This window comes from Camelus dromedarius, chromosome 11 (genome assembly GCF_036321535.1).
Source record: "Camelus dromedarius isolate mCamDro1 chromosome 11, mCamDro1.pat, whole genome shotgun sequence".
Taxonomy (NCBI): domain Eukaryota; kingdom Metazoa; phylum Chordata; class Mammalia; order Artiodactyla; family Camelidae; genus Camelus; species Camelus dromedarius.
The window spans coordinates 72,971,801-72,991,593 of record NC_087446.1 but is presented as its reverse complement, the minus strand read 5'-3'; the positions used below and the strand labels follow the sequence as shown (position 1 = coordinate 72,991,593).

The following is a 19,793-nucleotide window of genomic DNA, read 5'->3' as shown; positions in this document are numbered from 1 at the left end:
TGTGTTCCCTCCCGTATCCTTCAAATCATCTCTAGATTACTCATGATGTCTGATGTAATGTGAATGCTATGTAAGTAGTTGCCAGCGTGTGGCAAATTCAAGTGTTGCTTTTTGGAAGTTTCTGCTTTTCCCCAAATACTTTCAATCCACAGTTGGTTGAATCCACTGGATAGGGAGACCCTAGATATGGACAGTGGACTGTATTCTCAGTCTAATCTAAAACAGACTACACAAAGAAAAGAAAACCAAACCCAAATCAGCTGTTTCAATTAACAGAATTTAGAGCACTGGTTCAGTGACATGAGACTAAGAGCTGGCTGTTAAAGTTAACAGCGTTCATCTAGAGGAACACATTCTGGAGCACTCTATCACCTCAGGTCTGAGCTTCTCAGTATCTTCATTTGCTTCCTGAAGCTGAACTGCATAATTACCCAGAAGCCCCTGGTTTTCAGCACACCACTGTAATCTTTTCTGCAGGTAACTCATTTCTTATGTGTTTCTTCTAAAAGTTTTATTTTATGTAATTTTTCACCTATAAGATAAAGTAACTCAATAACCCAAATTTTTCAAAATATAGAAATAACTAAATTAAAATATTTCACATGAAAACCAATGCCTATCTAATGAAAACATTATGAAAAAATAAGAGGCAAAAACAAAACAAAACAAAACAATGGATGTAGCAAGGTTGTGTCCAGTCTAGTGTGTTAGTAAAAGAAGGCTGTGTTCACAGTCCCAATTCTCAAAGTTTGTATGATTTTACTTAACACAACAAACACATGATGGGAGTGACGATTATTATTCTATTTTACAGACTAGGAAAATATAGTTCTTACAAACAGGTTAGTGGATTTTATTTGTACGTATCTTACACTGAAGATCATAAAATCACAGAGAAAAGATACTTCCTTCGGCAAACAAGGGCTCTGCAGATCGACCTTTCTGGCCCTGTGCCTGGCCCGCCTCTGGCCCAGGACAGGTGAGCTCAGTGACACGCCCATGAGACACAGCTGGGTGGCCTCCCTCCTCTCCTCCCAAGGCCCTCCACCTGCCAGGACTCAGCTCAAACTCTTCTCCTCCCTGAAACCCTTACTAGTACCCTTCTGTTTATTTCTAATTTTTTTAATATTAAACTTTCCTGCATTCTTATCTAACTCCTCCTTTGTTTTCCCCGGTGGGGAATGCAATATTCACCTTTCAGTCTTCTACAAACACAGCATGGTGTTGTCTTTTCATTTGTTAAACACTTGAGAGCTTACATTTCAGGCCCAGGGATAAAAAGGGAGACCAGGCCCTGGAAGGTCACCGTCTGGCTGGGAGGACTGCAAACAACTGTGCACGCAGTGCCACGAATTCAAAATAATCTTTGAGTTTCTTCAATCTTGCAGTTATTGCTACAGAATCCAATCAAACGCAAATACCTCTTAATAACTAATTTTTAAAAGTTTCTAAAATTACAATATACTTCTAGGGATAGCATTTTGCTTTTATTATCCAATTGCTACTACTTACACTCAAGTTCAGAACAGTTACGAGTATAAAGTGACTATCCCAGCTCGGCGTGCTCCATGAGGTGCATGCACCTGCTCTCTGGCTTGGTCTCTGTCTTCATTTTTCCCAAGTCTGCTTCAAGAGCTTGCTTGTCTTGCTTCAGTCTTTTGAGGTCTTCCAATAAACCGGTTTTCTCTTTCTTGATATTCCTAGAAATACAAAAGCAAATTATTCCTAACCACGACAGATTGTGGTACAGGCTCCCTTTCGCCCAACCCATCCTAAGTTCTGCTGCTGATTATCTTCCCTAAATTTTAGATCTGACTTTACCCCAGCCCCTCCAAAGGATGATGGGCTTCCCAGAGTTTCCCGGAGCCCGCCAGAGCCAGCTTTGAGCATGTGCCCAGCACAGCTGCAGGGCCCTCCCCGCCACCGCTCTCACTGCTCCCGGATGACGACGACCCCCTAACTAGCCCGCCTCTCCCCTCCCGGCACCTGCGGTCTGTCCTCCACACAGGAAGAGGTGAATTTCTTGAAGAGTCCATTAATATCACTCCTTCATCTGAAACCCGCTTGTGGCTCCCCTCTCTCTTAGGGTAAATCCAAAGTCCTTATTACCATGACCTTCAGTGTTGCACAACCCAGTGTTGCCCACTCTTCTGATGCATTTCCCACAAATCTTCCCCCTCCTGCTCCACTCCAGCCGCAGAGACCTCCTGGCTGTCCTGGGAACATGCCCAGCACACTCCTACCCCAGGGTGCTGGCACTGTGTCCCCTGCCTGCAGCTCTGCCCCCCCCCCCGGAGCTAGGTGTCTCGTTTCCGCACTGGCTCAGGGCTTCTGCTCAGGTGCGGCCCCAGGAAGGCCTTCCTCAATCCCTCTTTCTAAAATGGCCCCCAGGTGTGCTGCTTTATTTTCTTCCCTAAACACTCATTGGCACCTGACACAGTATATATTTACTAGAAAGCAGAACTTGATTTTGCTCACCCTTGTATGAAAAATGCAGGGAAAAAAATGCTTGGCCCAACATTCCACACAACTCTCAATACCCTCACTCCTCTGTTTCACAGTCACACTTATCCTTCAAGACTGAGTTCAAGTGCGGCTCTTCCTGATGACCCCTCTGCACCTCCCCATGAACCTTCCATGTCGCTCCAGCACAGCGCTCAGGGCTTTGTTTCCCATGACCCTGACCTCTGTGCAGGCCTTTTCTCTTTAACAAGCTGCAAGCTCTCTGGGGACCGACACTGATGTCACCACCTTGTTACCTGATGGCACTAAGCAGAGGGCAGGTGCTCAGTAAATGAACATGGGACTCAACTTAGACCTGCTGAAGCAATTCTTGGATTCATTGGAGGACACTTGGTACAGTTCAGTTTCAAAATAAAAATTGTCAGAAGTTTTGTACCACACTACCTTAAAACTGCCTTACCAAGAAAATTAATCCATCCATAAAGCCCTGCATTATCATGGGTTTTGGCTGCATCATTTCATTGTTGTATCTTCTGTGTGACCTTCTCTGGATGTCATTTCAGGAGAGTTACTGAGGTTCTTCAAGATTTTACTGTGAGACACGCTCAGGGGCCTCTGGCCACCTCTCTGACTTGATCGTCCACCACTCTGGTCCTTACTCCTTTCAATACAAAATATTCAGTTCTTAAAAATTAAAAACTAATTCACAGTGGAACTCTGTGTCACTGAAGACAAAAAGTTCATTTTCTCTAAAGAGTAAAATACTAAATGAGGACTATACTCTGAGGGAAATTTTGATGCGGGATCTAAAAGAATGGAAACCCTCAGGGTGTTGGCTTATTAGGAATATAAAAATACTTCCTGCCAATTCTCAGAGAAAAAACAAAACAATGTCCCATAAAGATTTGCTGCATTTTTCCTGTGGGTTCTGTGCCCCCTGTCATGTCATTCTAGACTCCTTTCTGAGAAACACACATTGCCAGTCATACACATGGAAACTAACCAACCAAATACAGTCTACCACCTGAACCTTAGAATCAATTCTTCTGTTTCTCCAGAGACATTATAAAAGGACGTTAGAACTCCATATATGATCATCTAACCCCAATGTACTAAAGAAATCATTTATTTCATTATGAAAATTATTTAGAGCTCCAGTTTTGGGCCCTGGAATGGATCTTCTCTTTTAAAAACCAGGCAATATAAGAGGTGAAATTTTGGAACACTTTACTGAAGCATTTGGGAAGGAAGCAGATGTAAATCTTCATGCATCAGAACTGGGCAGATCATTAGCCTTGGCCTGGGGAAAGGAGATTCCCCCCCCTAATTTATGCAAAAGTGCCCTCACTTGCCGACCTGTGTACTTTCTAGCTTTGTCTATACAATGTGTATCTTTTTCTATTTTGCATGAAAGATCAGTGTGAGCAACCAGCAGCCCTGCCTCAATGCCCTAAGTTATGTTACAGAAAAATGGAAGAAGTATGTAAATATGTGTAACATACATGACATTCACAGCCAAAGACGTTTCTTCTGACAGCAGTCCTATTTGAATGTTTAGGGGAAATGATTAGTCACTTCTTAAAAGAAGACAGGACCTAGCTTGCCCATGGTTGTCAGTTCAGCTCCTTCACTTAACATGTTAAAGGTGAGTGTAGTAACATCCAAAGCCCTTACAGTGGGGAGCATGATTCCTATGTAGGTTCTGGTGCTCCACCAGCCCACCACAGTGAGTGCTGGTTCTCACCACTTGCAGGCTCCCCTACTCTGGAGAAACATCCTCACCAAATGGCAGTCCCTGCCCCCTGGCCTAGAGATACCCCCACCCACTTCCTACAGCACACTTCAGCCAGGGACTGACTGGATAGGGGAGTAAATGGCTTTCCCCCACTTGCCTTATTTGGGGACCAACTGTGGGGTGCAGTCTGCTCTCCTGAGCTTCATGGTGAGAGAAGAATGATGCCAGCCTCTGACTGACACCACAGTCTCACTTGCCCTCCCTCCCCCTGCCCACCCCCACCTTGCTTATCTCACTCCCCTTCTCCTGAGAGTTATCCTTCAGGAAATCACCTCCACAAGGACCCCCAGCTCAGGCTCTACTTGTTTGGAAACTGACCTAAGACAGTAAATGATACTGTATATTTAGTTTACTATTATTACTAAAAGCATCATTACTGAGATGCATTATGTAAGTGTCCCAGGCTTAATGAAGGATCAAGAGGGCTGTTCAACTTCCTAAAACTGATGTCAAATTCAAATATGAATATGCTGAAAATACTGAAGTATGTATTAGTCGTCTAATGCCAAAAGAATATCCACTTAAATGTAAAAACATGAAAGTTACAAAACTGAAAATCAGTGTATAATTTTTAAAATTTCCAAGTGTAACTAAATGTATTATTAATATAACAATAAAATGCTTAGAAAGAATTGATTTGATTTTAAGAATTTAAAAAGGACTTATTTTCAGGAAGCTAATTCACTGAATAAGCTCTGGTTTTCCTTGAACATTCACTTCTCATTTTTCTTGTTTTGTTCATGGAGATCTTTCACTTGGTTATACAATTTTTCATTTTCCTTTTTATAAATAGAAAGTTACATTTTAGTTCACTCAGCAGGACCTATATAACATTAGCATATGTGCTCATGAAAGATACAGCCTTTAAATATTTTTAGTCTTTAAATTTCTTCAGTTTTTGAGTAAGCTTTAAAATTTTTTTCAAACTGTTTCAATTTTCTCAAAAGACAATTTGTTAGCTGAAAACAATTGTTTCCAAAATGCTCAAAATGCTTAGTAAACAAAAAAGTTGCAGAACTTCCCAAAGCTAACGAGCCTGTCAGTATAATGTTCTGCATTTCACAGGGGTAAGTGGGGCGAGTGACTGCAAGAAAAACAACGTCCTGATTTTGCACACCAGGGATGGAAAGGCCAGGGGGGCTGTTTGTGTGATGGAAAAGAACAAACCCGGCTCCATATTAGATCTGTTCCTTTGACTTTAACCCTGTGCTCTCTTTTCTAGGCTCAGACTTGCCATCTCTGCACCTTTTGTGAAACAATGTTGCCAATAGTCTGAAATATACAGGAGAGCCTGTTCTCAAGGCTCTGACCTTTAAGGACATTAACACATTTCCATTCATATAAAGATAACAAGTTGCAGAATACAAAATAGCATTTCTTTTGTTGGAGGTTTACAGGGGCACCATGATCTGACCTACGTTGCCAGCTGCAAGAACACAGTATTCCAAGAACAAAGAATTCCTATGTCAAGAAGTTTGCAACAACCAAGCAAGTAGGAAAGGAGCCTGAATTCTGACTTGGGGAAGGTGGTTCTCCAGGACCTTAGTCGGCCATTTTCTTGGTCTGCCGGCTTTCTGAATGGCTTTCTAAATAAAGTCGCTGTTCCTTGCCCCAAGACCCTGTCTCCTAATTTACTGGCCTCTTGTGCAGTGAGCAGAAAGAGTTTGGACTTAGTGACATTTGCACCTTCTTTTTTTCTGTTTTTTTTTGCCCAACTTTCTGTGGTGAGGTAACTGGATGGAGCCATAGTGGGTAGCCAGGCTTCTTTCTGGAGCTCTCTGTAAGCAAGGAGGTAGAGACTCGGTGTTTCTGGAAGATCAGGATGAGGCAGAATAAAGCCTACACTCAGCTCAGCACCTGGCTTGAGCTAAAGAGGGGCTTAGACAGTGAGATCAGTGGCAATCTATGCTTAGATGCTCTGGCTTATTAACCTCTTTAAAATTAAGAATCTGATGAAAACCAAGGACCTTTGTGAATCTAATGAAACTCTGAGCTGTCTCACCACGCCTGGCCTAATGCCTGGCAGATAGTCTGTGCTTAATTCTGCAGAATTCTTGAAACCCAGAAAAATACGTACATATGTTGACATACAAGTCTTGTGTTCTGTGTGTGTGTGAGGGGTGGCTGGAATACTCACAGGTCTGTTCCTTAAAGTGCACGCTCCGCGCAGCAAGTGCAGAACAGCAGGCGGAGGGTCTGGATGGCTCTCAATAACTCTAGGGCCGCGTGTCCTGCAAAATCAGTGCTACCCCATTTGTAGTAAATGCTGCCATCTCTGATGTGGTTAACACTTTCTCTGGGCATCCCTGCAGTGAAAATGCTTCTTATTGGCAGGCTGTAGGCTTAGGCTACTACTGTCAAAGGAGAAAAAGATAATGAGACAGAAGGGGGAGGGAATTAAAAAAAAGGGGGAGTTGTGGGGAGGAAATGAAGGTAAAGCTTAAGCTGGAGACCACCGAACCTGTCCTGCCTACCTGTCAGGTCAGCTCCACCAAGATGCCATCACACAGAACAAATGTCTGACTTCTACAGGACACATATATTTTCTCCCAATTTTAAGTCAAATTTTTTTCAATCTCAGGGCATTGGCAATTGATTTCAGATTCATATTTCTGAATATAATATCAAAACCAGCCAATATTGTCTACTGAAAAACATTATAGAAAATGAAAGAAAAATAGGACAGTTTCTAAGGGAACATGGTTATAAAATTAGTCACAGGCAACAAGCACTAACTGGTTACTGTGTGGAGGGCACTCAGGTTGGTCTGCACTGTTTTTTTTTATGATTTAAATATATATACTTCCTAATGTGGCATTAATTTCACACAAGTGGCTTCTCCGAGCCCATGGAAGACCCCGCTGGCCCAGCCGAGCCCTGACCAGCAGGTGACAAAGGCCCCGTGACCCTCAGGGAGAGCCAGGATGTAGTCCCCGCACCCTCAGAATCCTGGTTTCCCACGGGGGCGTGGGCCTCTCTGGGCCCCTGGCTCACTACACCAGTGAAAACCCCCTTAATCCACACTCTTTTAACTCCAACTAGGGAAGGGGGGCTCCCCCCCAGCAGGCAGGCCGGGGGCAGAATCAGCCTGCCTTTGCTGCAAGGCTCCGGGAGACAGGGGCGCTGTCTTATCTTAATTTCACAACCATTCTTGTGAGACAGGTACTGTCAGTCTCATTCCCATTTCACAGACGGGAAAACTGGCTCAGAGGGGGGATGTGATTTGCCCAAGGCTGCACAGCAGGCAGTGAAGCCAAGAACCATCCAGAAACTATGCTCTTAACCATTTTAATTCTGCCCATGACAAATGTGCAGACCAGTCAAATGATTACTTCCTCACATTGCCAGAATTCCCATTACCTATTAAATGGAAACAAATGTTTTTAAATGCCTTATTTTCAAAACCAAAAGATCTCATAGCAAACCCATTATGTGCTGAAGAACCATACCTGTTGACATCCCTGAAGAAGTGTCTCTTGTTCCTATTTCTTTTTGGATTTGCTTTGCTTTTTCTTCAGTGACAGGATCCGATGTTTCCTCAAACTGCAACCACCTTTGATTTTTGTTTGATTCTTCAAAGCTACTTCACTGAGAAAATGCAGAAATAGTTTTATTTGGAAAAGGAAGTGATGAAGTATGGAAGAATAAAAGAAAACACAAGGCGCACAGACCTAGAACTGTCTTACAACCACACTGGAATTAGCTTAACACCAGTGATGGTTAATTCATTACAGGATGCTCTGTGCTGATGGTTCTGATGATGGCATTAACTCAGAAATGCTACACAGTGTCATTCTCTGAACTTAGCCCTTCTACAGCAATCTTTCTGAAACTCTGTCTTCCTTGAAGGTCACCGTGAACTAAGGGATTTATTTTCAAAAAGGACTGCTAACAAGAGAAGGATCAATATGAGCCAATTTAAATTCTGATTTTCCCCCAGGGGTTCGATTTAGGCTCTTCTGTTAGAAGGCACTCTTGGGAACCAAGTCACTGACAGCAAATGCATCAAGTCAAAGAGCCACAGGGACAGAGGGTGACAGTGCATTTAGTGGAGAGTAGTAGTTCTTTTTCCATAAATAAAAGGAAAAGTAGGACAATGTGTCTAGTCCTTTGGCTCGAAGAATATAATTGTCTTGACTCAGTTGGAAAAGTTCCTTCTCCTGCTGTCTCTGTAGTTCCTCCATCTTATCTTCCAAAGCTCTCGCTCTTTTTTTCTAAGAATGTGACTGTAATCCACTCCCCGAGGGCCTGCGCCCCCAGCTCCATTTTCCCTCTGCTTCCTGAGCTCTTTCAAACATAGTTCTGCTTCCTTGTTCCCACCACCGTATCCTGAAGAACCCTTTTAAGGAAAAGCATTACTTCAGTATGTAGAGTTGTATATTAGATTTGAACACAGTGGGTTAGGGGAAAAAAACCACAAAGAATGAAAATGACACAGTTAACAATGTTCTACTACACAAGAAAAATCAATAAATTTTCAATAAGAGTGAGTGAGTGCGGTATCACTCAGTGCAGAAGAAATTTCATATATTTCATTATTATTTAATTTCTACATATACTTAAAGACATACAACCATTATGAATATTACTGTGAAATTCAACACCTACATTCAGAAACTGAACACAGGCATCAGTTTCTGAGGGGCCCTCAGGCTTCTTGGGTAGCCACGCAGCTTTCCCCGTGGGAAGCTGGAGCTGCAGGCTTGGTGAGTCCTGCTCCAGATATTCCTAAATGTTATAAACAATGGAAAAAACCACCACAAATACAAACTACGCTGAATGTGTATTCGGCAATTATGTAACAAGAAGCACAAATACAACCGGAGAACTAAGACAAGTGAGGATCTCACAGCAGGCTGGTGCATAACAAGTGCCCTCACACAGCAGTCCCCCTGCACGCAGGGCCCCGCACGCAGGACCCATGCCCGGGACCAGTCTCTACTCCATCTGACACGGAGGCCAACTGACCCAAGGCTCATGTCCCATGACACATGGAGCTAAATAAATGTGAGGAGAATGTGGATCGGGATAATTTCAGGTTTCATCACTTTAAATAAATTACTCTTAAATGTTCACAACAATAACAAAGTATCTAAAAGAGGAATCAAAGAGCAGCTGATAACTTTATGAAGCATTCTAGTTCAGATTAAGTGGGCTTTAAAGCACATTTTTCTATATAAATTATATCAAGTTATAGTATCACTGGAATAATATAAATTGCATGGAAACTATAACAACTACTTTAAATTTGATTAAAAAATGATAATCCTTCTCTAATACTGTGATATCATACATTACATTAGAAAAAATGTTATTCATGTATATTTTGGTCAAATTTTTGGCTTTTAAGATACCTCATAAATCCTCAAACAGCAGAAATGGTTCTAAGGCCAATAAATTATTCAGTTAATAATACAAAAAGAAAGTTTAAGGGAAATCCCTAGAAGAGATCCGGAGGCCCATATTCAAACCCTGCAGGTCCTGAACTGACCCCCAGTGATCATTTCCCTGACTACCTTTGAGGTAAGTGAAGAATTGAAATTTTACATTATTTAATATAATTATTTCTGGATGTTAATTTTTTTTCAAAATTGGAGTATTTACTAGAATTTTTAAATAAAGGGAACTACAATTTTAATTGCACATCTTGGCTATGTTTTGACAAAGGAGATGCCAGTAAGAGTATAGCAACAAACTCCTGTCCCAAGCCAGGGACTGATCAGTGCTGCCCCCCTCCCCACCCTCCCCCTCCTGTCTCAAGACCCTTTTCTGCTTACTTCCCAAATAAGCAACACAACTGGCAAATGAAGCCAGCGTCAAATATGTATCAAAAACCAACAAGACAGTTTGAAGTGGGCCAATGCATTACGTAGCTGTTCTAGTAAGTGATTAAGCATTCTTCCATACCACTTCTCAGCAGAAGATGGACCTTCCACATCCCAGTGGGAGACAAATTTAGTATTTCTGAGCATGCTTCATGGTGCAATTACAAATGCTGTATCATCACAAAGACAAGCAAACACCTGAATTTTCCTCCTGTGTACTTTTCAGGAACTTAACATGGTTACCCAGAGAGGGGACAGGACTGTACAGTTGCACTTGCCAAGTACAGCTGGATGCTTTGAAGCACAAGGACAATATCCAGTTCAACACGGTGTAAGACATGTATGCACAAAAAGGCCGCTGTCAGCGGTAAGTAGCATTATGGAAAAAATTCCAAACCAGCAGGATATAAACAGTGCTCCATGCTCCAGTCTTTTAGATAATAATCCCAAGAATCCAGTTCAAATCCCTATTGTCAACACGTAGGGAGGCATTCCATTTCTATCACTGTTTCTCCAGATCTGAGCTGAGGCCATTTGCTCCTGGCTTGGTAATAAAAAAGAAAATATGTTTCTTCCTCTTTCTTTCTTGGCATGGAAACACAGCTTCGAGAAGAGAAGGCCATGAATCCTGGGAGCACAATGAAGGTTGCTAATAAGCTCTTCCCATACCCTACATAACTAGACTCAATGACTGGGGAAAAGAGAAAGGACAGGGAAACTTACCTAGCCACTAGCATCAAAAACAAAAAGTAAATTGTGAGGCTCTCCACTTGAGAAACACCCCAAATTTAAACAAAACAAACAAAAAAAAAAACCTTGAAAAATTAAACAGGTAAATTCCTCTTCTAAAAGTCATTTATTTACATATTATATGCCCAGTATATAATGTGTAGATAAATGTGTCCTGCAGTAAAAGTGACCAACCTACTGGACTTAACACACATTATAGGACAAGTTCTTGAAAGATTTCATCTCATATTGGTATCTTTTAATAAAAACAATTAAAAATCAAAGAAAAATATCTGGCCAGGCCTGGGATGAGACAAACAGGAACACTTCAGAATCCAAGGCAGGGGAAAGGCTGTTTGCCTCTTCAGAGACTTGTAGGGGTGTGAAAAGGGAGAGACAGATCATGCACAAACTTACTTACAAATTACATACCCAAGCCCCGCCTGCTCAATAAAAGGAGGGTGAAAAAAAGCCCCATCACGTAACACCAAACAGCAGCATTATCAATGAGCCCTTTCTCTGCTGCCCACCTTGCCTTATTTGAAAGAGGAGGCCTGTGAGGGGAGGTGAAAAGAGCAAGGCTGAGAGGGAAGCCCTGCATTTCAGTCTAGTTTCCAATTTCCGTTTCTCTTACAGGAAATCTTCAGTCATCTGATGCCTGGCATCGAGCTCTGAGCAGAAACTGAGTATGTGGTGGCCGCAACCGGGGTGCCACTGTTGGCTGAGCAGCCTTGCCTCAACGTTTCAAAATACGATGCTAGCACAGGTCTGTTACATTGCAGCACTTTGATGGCAGCCTCTGTTTTAAACCACTCCCTCTTCCTTCCAACGCTGAGTCTTCCCAGTCTTCCAGCACTTCCGTGACAGCGAGCACACAGACGTGCGTTCTATGCTTCCTCTCCTGGTTCTCAAAACTTCCAACTAATCTTCCCAATGTCCCTTTTACTGCAGCCTCCTCACAGACTTCACGGACTGCTGCCACCCTCGGCTCCTGCTCCGGCTCCGTGCCTCCTCCAGGGACAATCCATTGGTCTGGATGGCGACTACTGCTCACGAGTAGCACACCCTCCTCGCTGTCGCTGGAAGCACAGGCACGCGGCCCTCTTCTTGTAGCCGGCGCCGTCACTGGTGCGGGTCTGTTCGACTTGAGCGTCATCATCCTTCAGGCCCCGTTGGGGGTGCGGTGCGGGTCGCGGGAGTCGAAGGTGGGGAGCCCGCTCCAGACAGCCGCGCGCACTCCCCCGGCTCGACCAAGGGAAGCAGCGAGGGGGAGCCGCTTCTCCACTACTCGGCTCAGCCGTGGCCCGCAGCCGCCGCCTCATTCCCCCATCTCCCCCCCCCCAGGCCCCGTGCCACCGCTGCCAGGGCCGCCACCTCCCGATTAGGACGTTAACTTTTTAAATGCAAAGTTTACTTTTTTCATTAAAAGTGAAATAAATGGTTCTTAAAGATTTGGAAACTACAGAAAAGTCAAAAGAAGAGCCAAGTCCCCAAAAGTACTTCACCCCAAGATTTCCTTCAAATCTTTTCTAGGTTTTCCTTATAGAGTAGTAATCACATTTAATTGGCTAGTTGGATGTAGGTTTTCTGTAGAAACCCCTTAAAGCACTCATAAAAGATCTATTTGAGTCATTGTAAAATCAGGCCATTAATCCCTCCAAGTCACTGGAGGCCCATTAACGTGGCCAGTGAATGGGTCAGACCTGCCAGCACTGTTATTCTACCAGGACTGGGCGGCCAGGAGTGTGGCAGGTGGTTCTTGCTCCAGCTGCAGTCAGCCAGTGCTTTTACACCACAATTCTCCCTTCCTGGGTTCTTAATTTTGACCTCTCTAAGTTGTTATTTTCAGTAATAGTACATGGACAGTATCTTTTCCTTTTATACAGGAAAGAAAATTTACTTAGATATAAAATTCAAACATGAAAACACTGCAGAATTTGGGACTTCTGAGCCCTTCTTTAAAAAAAATGGCTTCAAAAAATTCAGTCAAATTATAAGGCAATCAAAATAATTCCAGAATGGAGGAACAATGGCTAATGGACTGGTGAAAAGCATTCTGGCTCTGTAATAACCAGAACCAAGATCCACTTTCAAACACTTAAGGGAATTACAGCTGCTGGAGAGAATATAATAAATATATTGATTATAAATAATACAATCATATATAAGTATATATAATATGATATGACATATATAGTATATAAAATAAGGTTATAAGTAACATACTTATTAAAAATAAAACCAACAAAAATGGGTAGGAGTCATGCGAGTAGGGGATGTAAGAGTTTCACTACATATTTAATAGAAGGGAAAACTGATCATGTATAAAACTGGAAAAAGGAGTTAAAAATAACAATACGGTTTTGGCAGTCTTTCAGGGGTTTTCATAATCTATGTTCTTGAAGGGACATTTTGGGACATAACATTTCTCAGGATGAAGTTTGTTTTTCTTCTTACAGATTTAAGTAAAATGAAACTTAATGTTTTATTTAAAAGAACTGATAAAGTGTGATCTGTTATTATAAAATGCTTTGTCCAATTTTATTTGTCCATATGCCTGCCTGTCTCCTTCCTTCTAGCTCTCATCCCTGCTTCCTTCCATCTGCAGAAGGACACACACACGAGAGGCATGGGATGAGGCTCACCCACTATGGCACCAGCTGTTTCTGGCTAAATTATTTCTTCCTTTTTACTTTTCTGTATTTTTGAATTTAAATAATGAGCAACTATTCCTTTTGTGACAATAAACATACTAATCTAAAAATAAAAATACATGTCGACAGTCAAAGAAAATTAATTTAGAATAAAAAGCAAAATCACCACATGGCAGACACTGCTAGCTGACAATCTCCTCTTCCTCCACACTAAAATTTTGCCCTGGGCAGCAATGTGCCAGTTAAAAACACACCTCTCCCTGGACTCCATGCACCTGGGGTGGAGCAGGGGGCAGGGGCACAGGATCAAAGTTCTGACCAGTAAGATGAAAGCAAAAATTTCCAACACGGGGCTTCCAGGACAGTGACTACTTCTCTGATTAAGCTGCTGTGTTAACAGGCATGAACCTTTTACCTTTCACCCTCTTCCTCCTGACTGGGCTGGAGATTGTGCAGCTGTCTTGTGACAAGAAAGACTAAAGTCACAAACGAGGGGTTTTGCAGCAGGAAAGAAGGGGGGGCTCTGGTTCCTGGCACAGGTGCACCAGCTCTGAATTAACTGGCCCAGGCTTCCTGGTTGCGTGAAAAAGAGAAGCCTTCAAACTGCGCCAGCCCCAGTCACGAGGGGCTGCTCCCTCGGAGCCAGTGCTGACGCCAAGCACAGTCTCTAGACTCTGTACACTCGCCTCTGGCTCAGAGGCTGCTTCTCTGACACCCAGCCTGTCACAAGTAACAACCACCCCCAAGGAATTCCAGTTCTTTGGAATAAAACTAAAATCACTCTGGGCAATTTTCCAACAAAAAGACAGAGTTTGTTTTTTTTTTTTTTAATCCTATTTAACAGAGACTCTAATGAGAAAAAGTAGATCAGTACAAAAACAGAAAATCATAGTTTGCCAATGTATTTAAATAAATATGAATTTTAGAGATGTGTTTTTATTTTGGCAGTCGCAAACACTATGAAATTTTGAAATCAGGGAAAATGCTAATAAAAATATGGTTGCCTTCACCTGTCAACCTCTATGCCATCCCCCTCATTTCAATTGACTGTGACCTGACGTCTGGTTTCACTCTTAGTGATTTCCAACTGCGCATCAGAGACCCTTCAACTCCCTCCCTATGCACATCTCTCTGCCCCAGATGCTTTCTCCCACTGGCTTTCCAGGTCTTTTTCTGTCACCAGTAATGCAACCGTGCATGCATCTCAGTCTTAGGCATTTACTCACTGGCAGTCCTTCCCCCCCACCAGGCATGCTCTCTGGCACCTGGATGCCCACAGCGCCCGGGCCTCTGGGACACACTCTGTTGATCCTGCGTTTCTCACACTGTCCACACCCGCAATGTGTCTTCTTCCTTCATGACTCCACTTACTTCCCATACACAAGGGCAGCTCCTTCCTGTTCCTCTCTCAGTCCGCTGCACTCATTGGGCAAAAACCACTCCTCTTAGTAAATCCAACTACACAACTACCAACACCTGCAGTCATGTGGGAGAACGTGGTTGTGCACACTCACACACACATGTGCGCACACACACGCGTGCACACACACACACACACCCGTCTGCCTGGTCCCAGCTCACATTCACAGTCACCAACCTGGAGCAGACTTCCTGCTGCTGGGAGCCCAGCCCTCCAGGAGAGCTCCCCACACCTGCTCCCCTCCAGCACCCTGGCCCCATCCTCACTGCTGCCTCATCACTACATGTTTTACTTCTCAGAGGAAGTGGAGGCAACCGGAGGAAATTACCCCCATCTCTCACCACTTCTACCCGCTACCAGTACCCACACCCACCTCTCCCCTCCTCTCTGCTTTTCCACAGGTGAATTGTCCATGTTCCCACCTGAAGCCAACCCTCCCACTGTGCCCTGGACCCCATTACATCCCCTCCACTCGAGGACTCTGCTCTACGACTCCCCTCATCATGCACTTCTTCCTGGCTACCGCATCTTTCCAAAAAGTGCAAACATTCTATTGTTCAATCGTACCACGATTTCTCTCATTAAATTCAAAACAAGGTGAAACAAAAGGCTTCCCTGACTCCACCCTCCTGCCAGCGACTGCCCCCCCCAAATTTTACACCCTTTCCTCCAGGGGGTCTATACCTTGAAGTAGCCAATTCCACTTCTCCTGTTCCCAGTTTTCCTTTCACAGCCACCTGCCCACGGAAACTGCTTGTCCAATGCTGACAGCCTCCTTCCTGCTAAATTCCAAGGTCAGCTGTCAATCCTCATTCTCTCTCAGCAGCAGCAGACACAGCAGATCTACTCTCCTCTATATATTCTCCCCACCTGGCTTCAGGAGCGCACATGGTCAGGTTGCCTCAACCTTGCTCTGTCCTTGCAGATTACCCCTCTCCCTCCTGACCTCTTTAGTTCAGCACGCCCCAGGCTCAGGCCTTGGTTTGCCTTTTCTCTCCAGATATGCTCCCTTGATAATCTTTGTCAAGTCTAGGAGAATATTATGTGTAATGAAGTAAGTCAGATGGAGAAAGACAAAAACTATATATCATTTACGTGGGGAATCTCAAAAATAATACAAATGAACATATATGAAAACAGAAAGACTCACAGACAGAAAAGAAACTTGTGGCTAACAATGGGAGGTGGGGGAAAGGAGAAATCAAGGGTATGCAATTAATGGACACAAACTACTGTACATAAAATAGTTCAGCAACAAGGATTTACTGTACAGCACAGGGAACTCTACCCAATGATTGTAATAACCTATAACAGAATATAATCTGCAAAAAAACTGGTTCACTTTGCTGTACTCCTGAAACTAACACAATACTGTAAATCCATTATACTTCGATTAAAAAAAACCCACGGCTTCAAAAATATTCATTTTTCACAACACTTGATACCTACAGTCCACACCTCCCTCTCAACTTCAGACTCCTCTATCTGACCGCCTCCTTGCCATCTCCACTGGCACACAGAACAGGCATCTCAAAATTAGCACCTCAGCAGCTCAACTCCTGGTCCTCCCTCCACCCCCAAGCCCACTCTGCCTCTCCCTCCATCCCAGCCGGAGAGGAACCACATTCTTCCAGCTGCTCAAGCCGCAAACCCTGCCATCACCCATGACGCCTCTCTCACAACCCCGGACCAATCTTTTAGACTTTCGGCTCTATCTCCTAAATACATCCCCATCCAACTGCTTCTCATTACCACCACTGCCACCACCCTGGATCGAGCCCCATCACTCCCACCCCGGATTCCTCAAATCCCTGTCTAACTGGTGTCTGTGCTTCTTCCTGTGTCCCTATGGTGTGGGTCTATATTTGAATGCATTCAGTCAATGGCATCAGCCCGTGGAATCTGTCTAAAGGATACATCAGGTGAAGTCACTGCCATGCTCACAACTTCACAGGCGCTCACCTTTCCACACTGAGTGAAAGCCCACGGCTGCTTAATGCCCTAGAAAAGCCGACCGTGCCTGTCCCTGTGATGCCCGACCTCACCTCCCCTGCCCCTCTCTGCCCACTCTGCCCCAGCCATGTGGGCTTCTATGCTGATCCCCAAGATGCCAGGCATTCCTCCCTCTTCAGGACTTTTGCATTGACTGTTTCATTTTTCTGGAATATGCTTCCCCCACACACCCACACAGCCAATTCCATTTCCTCCTACAAGTCTGCATTCAAAGGGCTCTCTCACCAAGGCCGACTCTACCTTATTTCAAATGGTGACCTGCTGGACTCCACCACTGACACGCTTGCTCTGCTTTCTATTTCCCCTTAACATGTAACATTATTTACTCATTTGTATGCTCATTGTTAAGTGTCTGTCCCTCTTCATCAGATGACAGCTCCATGAGATGGGGGAGGGGAGGTGGCGCTGCCTTGCTTATCAATGTACCTGGAGGGCGTCCAACAGTGCCTAGACCCAGGCCTGTGCCCAAAAACACTTGTTATATGAATGAATTTGGATAAAGTAAACTTCAGAAATGTTGGGGGTTAGTTTGTCCAAAATAAATATAATAAAGTAATATTAAAAACAAAACTTCATTCTCTTGCTCTCAAAGGTACAGACAGGATGACTACTTCTAAAACATTAATGAAAAACTTTCACACTCCTCTTGATGATTCTAAAATTTGGGAAATGTTCCGAGTGTTTTTCTTAACATTGAGCACTAGATCCAGTAGAAGGTTAGTTATTAACAACAATGAACAGATGACAGCAGCACAAGCAGGTGCTCCACAGAAAAGGAAGAGAAAGTAAGAGAACACAAGGCGCCTGTTAGGGGAAGGGATCTGAGGTCCCTACGTTAAGAACAGGAGGAAAGGATGCTGCATTAATCAACAGAATCTGATTCCTCTGTGCACAGAACAGCCACCACTCCAGCTGCTCTCCTGCACACGGACAGATACGAGCCCTACATCTGACACATGCAGGCTGCTGCAGCGGACACAGCCACACAGACAGAAGTGGAGAGACTTCAATGCCAAAAGAATTCTAATACAGTCCAAGTGGTCCTGGGAAAGGCCGGGGAGGCACTTTAAGCTGGAAGTGACTTTCCTAGTGAGGCTAGCTCTCCTCTGTCACAGCAGGCAGCAGTGATGGGCTCGGATGCCTACTCGGCTGAGCCACAAAGGAAAGCATGAATCACTTCTGGCTCTACTGCTCTCTCGGCCCCGCCGGAGTCTAAAGGCAGCAGAGACACTGGTCTGACTTGAGAGTTTCTATTCCTATTAATAGTGGCATGGGCTTCTACATGGGAAACCGCCATTTCCTCCCACCAAGATGGATGACTCCACCAGGAAATAACTAGCAGAGGTGCTTTATAAATCATGCAGGTGACTGATAAAACATCCGGACTCTCCAACACTAGACTCAACTCACAACCAGATATTTCTCTCTGTATCCACCTTCATTTGTACATTGCAATCTAAATTATAGCTCTTTTCTGGCAAACATTTTGGATATTACAAAGCCAACCAGATGAGGAGGGGTTTGGCTCTCCTATTTTATATTCACCTCCCATACTTTCTGGGTCTCATTCAGGAAAACCTAGAATTAATGATGACAAACCCCCTGAACTGAAGTGAACTGAATCTGTCTTTCAGAGATGGAATGTAGCACCTTAAGATTAATTTTTTTTCTACGAATAAGGAAAGTTCTCAGAAGGAGAGAAGGAAACAGGGAAAGTAGAGAATAAGGAAAATGAAATAATACATTATGTGTACAGAATTTTATTATGAAAAGTATGTATAATTACCTTTTTTCCTGGCTTGATTTGAGGCAGGGATGGATCTCAAGTATTTATTTTTCATAATGTCCTTTGAAGTTTTCTTTCCAAGAGTAGAAAATGTCTTGAATGGTGAACTGGGTTTGCCTTAGCCTGAGCTCCTAACTGATGCATATAATCCACTCTGGGGTTTTCTCTAAATAAAGGAGGGGCACTTCTGGCCTTTTGTGTGGTAGCTATGTACCAACCAGCCCCTGCTTCTCTGTAACTCATCTGAGATCTAAGAGTCTGTGCACATGTACAAATTCTTCAGTACTTAAACATCAGTGACAGTTGTAAATATGATTTAACAGATGGCAAAACCATAGTGCTTACTGAAGAACACATTTTGTAGAAGGTGAGCCACAACATTCAAGTTCTCCAAGCCTAATTCATCAGAACTTTAGTACTTTGTAGCACATCTTCAAAGTCAGAACCAAAAATAGCAAAATAATAAAACAAAATAGGCTTCCCAGAAAGCAAGACATGTAATTACAAGAATGAACATGGAGGAGAGTGGGGAAGAACATAGTTGAAATGACTTAAAGTTTTATCTTTTTTCTCCAGATTTCTCAAGGTAAAAACTGCTTAGCACCTGCCTTATTCCACAAGGAACTGGAGATAGTTTATGTTTAGTTTATGGTAAACACATAAATCAAATCCATAAAATAAAAATGGAATACTGTGGTCATGAGTCTATAAAACAGAATAAATCAAGAAAACAGAAACAAGGAACAGAGATGTATAAGTTTCTCAACAGTCACTAACAGCATTTATATGAAATGCCAACTTGCCCCCTTTTGCATAATACAGACTACTGATAAGGCTGAATAAAAAGCACCAGAATAAACAATTTTCTTATGCTACTCAAATTCTGGGCTATGAGTGTTTAAAAAAATTAAAGTGTAAAAAATGGCTTCTAAAAGAAAGCCAATGCTACAGTGGCATTTTAAAATCTGGGGACGACAGGGTGTTGTAACAGCTACTGCTCACAGATGCCCAGGATCCACTTGGAGGTTACTCTGTAATCAGTCCCGCTGGCTCACGAAGTACATACCTGTCAGCAGTGTTTATGTAACTTCATTGATCACTGTGTCCC

General features: G+C 43.3%; 1 long non-coding RNA gene and 1 pseudogene across 6 annotated transcripts in view; both read right to left on the bottom strand.

Moving 5' to 3' along the window:
* Positions 1 to 12: 12 nt before the first annotated feature.
* LOC135322448 (uncharacterized) overlaps positions 13 to 19,793 on the bottom strand; it is a 90,555-nt gene continuing 70,774 nt past the window's right edge. For 5 of the 6 annotated variants that reach the window (XR_010383023.1, XR_010383022.1, XR_010383024.1 and 2 more), the window contains 4 exons: positions 7,708 to 7,846; positions 6,396 to 6,612; positions 1,513 to 1,700; positions 13 to 1,394 (listed from right to left, as the gene is read on the bottom strand). This is a non-coding gene — a long non-coding RNA (uncharacterized LOC135322448). Of the gene's footprint in view, positions 1,395 to 1,512; positions 1,701 to 6,395; positions 6,613 to 6,732; positions 6,906 to 7,707; positions 7,847 to 19,793 lie in introns of all 6 variants that reach the window. The other variant, XR_010383025.1, reaches the window with a different exon arrangement.
* On the bottom strand, positions 10,808 to 12,141 carry LOC135322447 (diphosphoinositol polyphosphate phosphohydrolase 1-like; annotated as a pseudogene).